Genomic DNA, 7,639 nt, shown 5'->3' on the forward strand with positions numbered 1-7,639 from the left:
TTTTTCGATAAAATTACACTAATGCCGTGAATGTCTACAATCTATATACATGATATATACGCCATTTTGTTATTTAATATTAATATTTTTAATTAATAATTTATTTTAAAAATGTATGAATTCGAATTAAAAATATAATATTTATAAATAAAAAAATATCCAGTCATGTACTAATATTTAGTGATAAATTTTGTATTAAAACTTCTTTGTTGTTAATATATTATTTTAAATTCCAAAAAAAAAAAAAAAAATAATGTATGAAATGTGTTAATGCATACGTTTATGTTTGTATGACGGACGTATAGATTCAATGATATAAGCAAACTATATTGATATAACAAGCAATATTAAATTATAATTTTATGTTTGTTTCAAATGTGTATAAAAAAAAAAAAAATGATAATAACACAAATGCGATTACTATTCAATGGTATCAAGTTTTAATATATTTCAAATAATTACCTTAATATTACAACACAATATGTCATTTATAATATATTAAATATCAACCGTAGACGTTTGTAATTTTTATTACTTACTCTATATAATACATATTATGTGGTCAACAACAAACTATTGTACATTTTCTACTGCCAACGTAAACATCGTAAATTTATATAGAAAATAGAGTGGCAGGCTATCCGTCGTTATCGTTACACAATATTAATTACGTCAGAAATTGAAAATGGCTGTTTTTATTATACACCTTTGTTTGCTCACTTGTAGTCGTTTGGAAGGGTGCATTGACATATTATATACGATTGGAAAAAAATAGTTGTTTTCGTTGTTTGTATTTCGATTAAAGTACATTTCAACTCTCCAATAAATAAGAATTTTTTTGATTTTGTAATTCTCATCAGTGATCTTGATTTTATATAATTAAGTCTTATTTGTTAAATAAATACTTGTAATTTCTAAGATGATTTTTCCGATTAAAAAAAAAAAAAAAAAAAAAAAATATTAACTTGTTAAATGATAAAATTAACTGTATTAACTAAATATGATTAAGCTAAGACTTGCAATACATTACACTATCACCAATCACTTTTATTTTGTATTATATGAAAAGTTTTGAGATTCAAAAAACGCCATTCGATATTATCAACTGTGATATAATTTTGAACGTCAATACACTAAATTTATCTAAAATAAACATCTAAAGATTTTAGTATAACTCTTTACTAAATTTTTGATAATTTATTTCGATCTATGCATACATTTTTTCAATATAACTTATAATACATAGTATGGAATTAATTTCAAACATCAAATTTGTCTATTTTCATACCTATAATATTATATTATACATATAATTATTGGTAAATAGCTTATTTTTTTATTTGTTTCGTTGTATTTATTTATATTATATTTCATTCATGTGATAAATATATTGAATATTTGATCAGATAAATAATTGTATTTTTCTGTCAAAAACAATAAACACACATGTAAGGAACGTGCAAAAATATTACGTTCTGTTGGACACTGCATTTGGGTAAGCATCTCGCAATTTTTCAATCATTCGTTTATATTTACGTGTTTACAACCATCGCAGTTTGACTCGTAGTAATTTAAATATCATATTAAAATATTTAAATAGAATATTATTATGTACGTAGTTTACGTCTAGTACGAACGTGAAAATTTTTTCATATATTTTTCGGTAAAATTTTTATATAGACCAAAGTTAACACGAATTAAATATAAAATGACATTTTACAAGTAACGGATGTCCATTATTATATAATTACTTTCATATTATTATTTTTAATAACGAAGCAATATTATCGGCTATTTTTCTCATATCAAAATATCATTGATTATTTGCAATATTATTCAATTCGTCACAATGGTATGATTCAATTAACTATTGAACTGGGAATGAAAACAAAGAAAATATGATGTTAGGGTTCTCTGAAAAAAATATTAAATGTTGAATAATAAATATTTTTTGTTATTATAATAAGTGTGTTTAAATTTATCGTATCTTATAGAATGCAATATTAAAAGTTTATACGCGTACACAACTTGCGTTCAAACGAATTATATCCGTTTAGCAAAACAGGTATTATGTACATTGTTGTTGGTTCGTGTTTTCACGATGTACGCCATTTCATTGTATAGTTGTTTCATTATTATTATTATTTTTATTTTTTGATTATCGCACGTTTTCCAGAGAGATAATAACCATAATATAATTATAATGCTATACAGTTATCCGGTTGGCGTTCTATTCGTATTATATTTTGCAAACACATTATTCAGTTACTTAACACCAATATATATGTGTATATAGCAATTTATTTACGAAATCTTGTGGAATTAGAGTACTACAAAATATACTGCAGTGACGTTATCAACTTTTCTGCTTTTAACATTGTATATTATAATAAGATGATTAAGGGGAAACCGCTAATTTGCATCAATTAGCCCTCGCACGCAGTCAATTGTATTGTGTGGGAGAAAACGGTTTGTTATCATATTATTATGGGTCACGGGTGCCAGCCACTCCTATGGCACCACGGTACAATTCTCCCGCGCACGCAAAAACCTCCCCTACGACCGACATATATGACAATCACCCTTACAAACCAACCCTGCAGATACAATCCAGAGTCGCGTGCCAGAAATCCGATCGAAATTACAGAGTGAGACGTTTGGACTCAGAGGTGCGTTTTAAACGTGTAAAATTAAAGACGATATTATAAATAGACGACTAGTCATTGTTAGTACATACGCATGTGTAGTGTCTATACTAAACTGCCGAAATGAGATTGAGTAACTGAAAATTTTTCAAAAATTGCATTATTGAAAGATACTGTTTATTGGGCTATTTTATATCGTTTGGACTAAGTTAAAATGCAGTAAAACATAATTTAAGCCATCCTAATGAGCTTTAAACATGTACTATTTCCCTAAACAGCATAGGATATCAGACAAATAATTAATTTAATATAAATCCATAGTAAGTCATAATATCTCCCTTTGTATAATAAATAAGTTAAATGTCAATATTTTAATTTGTGTCCGTTTAATAATTTATAATTCAGTAGCATATAAACACAAATGTCAATGATTCATTACTTAAATTATATCTATTTTTGGATAGTCGGAATCGGTATAAAAAAATATGTATGTTAGATATAAAAGCAAAATTATCCAGGTAATTTTTTAAGATAATTTTCTACAAACAACAATTAAAATTTTAATAAATAATTTTTTTGACAAGTAATCAGTTAAAAAATTAAAACACGATAAGAAAACTTTAATTATTCGACATTTAATTTAATTTTTTTTTTTTTTAGATACCGATTTTTACTAAAACAAAGGGATATACGCATTTTATACGTGTACAATAAATGCGTGTCAAAATGACTCTTCTTGTAATTACACGATCCTCAAATAATTCACAAAATTTCTCAATAACCTATCCGTCTCGATCTTTTATTCTGCGCAATTGTATAGTTTTTTTTTCTATTCTACACACAAACGTAGTGCATTTGGTACAGAAACAAACCAGATCTGCCAACCCTAGCATTTTTATCGAGAAAATGAATATTATAAATAAAACCAGTTTATCACCGCCGATAAACACTAGAATTTTCTTTATTCATTTAACACCCTACAACCCGCATAAATTATTGACGTCAGGTCGTTTGAATGTCCGGGACACACACTTACTTCGTCCATTCAAAGAATTCTTTTACAAATCCCCACCATCTATAGGTATATATCACATAAACGCGCGCCGCAACGACGGCCCTGTTATTATTATTATTATTATTATTATTATTATCAACGCCGTTGTCGCTGGGTCATTTATTTTTTCCATGCTGTGTTTCTTATTTTTTTTTTTTTTTTTCATTTCTCGGTGTCATAAAATCGAGCTGCAGCCGTTTCGTGGTGGGCAGGCAGGGACTTTCGGACATTATATAGGGCGTTTATGACAACGGAACGATCGTTTTCATGTTCTCCGTGACCAAACATGTATACTCTATACGTATTCCAAGCCATTTGCTTGGCAACCGTATTTTATCGCCTACAATTTGACACGGGGTGCTGTTACTTATAACCAAAAAAATGTCTCGGCCGGATCTTCGGAAAAACGCACTTTAAATATTAAAAACTATTCCAGGCGTGGACCTATAAAGGCCATTCCGAAATGATTTCCCAATGGTGCTTTTTAACGAGAAGTCAATTTTGTATTGATCAGCCCGAGCCGCACAACGATGCCCATCAATTTACAACGCTGCAGTGATTACATTATTACCTACACACCGAGTAACGATCATAATATTGTCAATACTCGGTATGTTACCATTAAATTAGGTAAATGATAATACGATAAAATTTATAATAGTCTATTTAGTCATATTACAAATATCTGATATTGTAAGTAGGTATAAGTAAAAAATGAAAAAGCATTTTCATTAAGTTCATCTAAGCCTAAGTAGATATATGTAGTATCACCTCAAATAACTAACTGTTAAAATATCATATAATTTTCTATTCACGTGTAATTTTAAAATATTGTCTTGATTATTTTATTTCATTATATAAAAAAAAATATAGAATATTATAATAGAACATCATACTTCATTATTTAATATGAATTTAGGAAAATAAAAATAATAATATTATTGAACAACGAGTAAATATACATTTAAAATAATTATATACATTTGATTCTAAACATCACCTAATTTCAATTCAATAGTAGATATTTTGTCAAGAAATTTAAACTTCTGATAATCCAACGCTGCAATACTTTCGAAAACTACTAAGAGATCGATGTGCATTGAATTTTTCTATGTCTCGAATGCTCACAAAAGTTAATAGTTATACTGCCGGAGAATATTTATTGTTATGTTCTTTACAACTTCAACAAACTTAGCTCGTTTAAGGAAATTCCTGAGTTTACACTATAAAGTGAGGTTGGTGGGGGAAAATTAATCTACATTGACCTAAAAGTTACTAGTACTTTCGTTTGGAGGAAGGAAAGGCCGCGTTAAGTTGAAAATAATTGGCAAAGCATAGGAAATTGAAAATTGAAATATAATCACTAAATTTATCGCTACCTAGATCATTATATTATCCAAGTTATACTACTTAGGGTGTTATCAATATGATATTAACCAAAAAAAGTTTTCCCATCACTTAATTGCTGAGCCATGATAATAACAATAAAGGCCAGTAAAAACATAAATTTTGAAGCATCGGATAGTGAATTATGTATATTTATGTTAATTTTGTTTGCTGGAATGTGAATTAGAAACAGAAAATTTTCACATTTCAATCTTTAGTATTTCAAATGATTAAAATATTAACAGAAATTTAAATGAATTTTCGAGTGAACAAAAATTAATGCGATAGTTATAAAAATTTAAGACAGAATAATAAGTATAGGTGAATTCTATTGACTAATAGTTATTCAACTCATGGTACATTAATAGTGTGCAAGCAGATGAATGAAGAATATTATTGTTAAACCACTATTTAACTAACTAGCAACAAAGGCTATTTACAAAACACGCGCTCAATGTTTTTTTTTTTATTTTTTGTTAGTAATTCAGTTCGTAAGTTACCCAGTCATAAAATAGCGGTCACGTTTCATATTCGTAATGTGACACATCTTGTAAACATATATTTAAGAGTATCTGTATGATATAATTTAGAAACTGTCACAAAATTTGGCAGTTGATCACCCCATAAGTTATATAAAATATTTGATGCTTACATGCATAGAATGTAATATTTGAATTTTAAGCGATCAAATGTAAAAGAAAAAAAATACGGGAGTGAACGATAACATCTAAAACGATGGTTCAAACAAAATATCGTTCATCGATAAATTATAATAATGTGATATAGTGATGAGTACAGATGAGCACTATAAATTTGTGCTTTTCGAATACTACGACATCAATGATTCATAACATTTTTATGTAAAATATTTATTTGTGTAATGTAATGATTTTTTTTTATGCTAAAATAATAAACGAATAGTTAATTGATTGTAACAAGATAGATAATTGTTTCTTTTACGTGTGAGATTATCATATTTACAAAAACCAACTTATTAAACAACGATTGTATTTTTAGGCCTGACATGTATTATTCCATAACTATAATATGATGTTTATTGATGATTAATTGTATTATTCTATCATCAGCCTATATTAATGATTTCTATTTATTAATTTATTTATTTTGTGGCTATAATATTTTTGGTTTGATTTCTTGCACCCAATTAACAATATTATAATATTACCAAGACTTTATTTGAAAATGCTGTTTGAAAATATTTAACTTAACCTAAACTGACTTAAAGTAAAAATAAAAAAAACATGTACCCAATGGTTGTGCAAATAACTGACGTGGTATACATATTACTTATTATTTATTATTATTATTATCAAAATTATTCCACTCACATCCGTCTAACGTCTCGAATACGTTATGTGATGACTGTACCAACTACTAGAGACTACAGTAATAATCTTAAAAGCCACACCATTGGATTTACGATAAGTAAATGTTGCATAGTACAGCAACTATATTATTATTATTATTATTATTATTATTATTATTATACGTATATCTATCGAACAAAAAGCTACATAATATTCATCATACTAAGACCGATTGGATATTATTATTCATTGTTGGCTGTTTGTAAATCGAACGAGTCCGTTTACACGGAATATAATAGTGTAATGAATATAATTATTCTAAATCATGATATACGGTTCGTGCACAATTTATTATTATCGTTATTTTTATGTTTATGTTTATTATTCCATAAATAAAAAAACTTGTGAATTTCAATGCTTAAATCACGCAAGAACAATATAGTAGTTCGACGTGCAACCGATAAAATCGATCAGCTGCTTGTTTAGGAAAAAAATTTGAGTGTTCAAACATTATATTATATACATATTATATGTATAAAACCTACAACACAAACGCTACACACCCACTGCTCAGTCAGGATGGAAGTTGAAAACAGGCGTGTTGTGAAAAAAAAAATACATCACCATAACTCCCTTGTGTTATCGTCAAAACGCCGGAATGCGTGCGTTATTAATACGGCCGAGTTCACAGCATATCGGCGCTAAAAATCTAAACTTTAATGTGATCTACCTAAAATAATTACACCGCTTACAAGTCGGAGCTTAATTAGTGGAAGTACGGTTATCCGGGACACAGGGTAATAATAATATTAATAATAATAATAATAATAATTACAATAATAATAATCATAATATTGTACGGACTGGCGCAACGGCTTGATAGTAGTTTTAAACGAGTGAACCGTCAAACGATTTAACAAGTCCCATTAAACTATACGGGTGGTCGGAATACAGTTGTAGAATTATAATTAACGAATCATGGCATTTCACACGTTTCTACAGGTTACCTTGAGTAACCGGGTGAAAAACGCCCATATCGGAAATAAAAGGGAACTGCAAATCGTTCTCGCGTCTGCGAGATATCTCGAAAACTGTAATAATATAAAATTTCAGTTGGGCGTTGCCATCAACCACGGTAAACAATAATTGAGTGTTTTTTCGCTAGACGTATAAATTCTCCACAAATCCATGTACCAAATGGCCGTCTCAAAAATCTTCACGTAAAA

Source organism: Melanaphis sacchari, unplaced genomic scaffold (assembly GCF_002803265.2).
Source record: "Melanaphis sacchari strain LSU unplaced genomic scaffold, SCAv2.0 Contig93_pilon_pilon, whole genome shotgun sequence".
Taxonomy (NCBI): domain Eukaryota; kingdom Metazoa; phylum Arthropoda; class Insecta; order Hemiptera; family Aphididae; genus Melanaphis; species Melanaphis sacchari.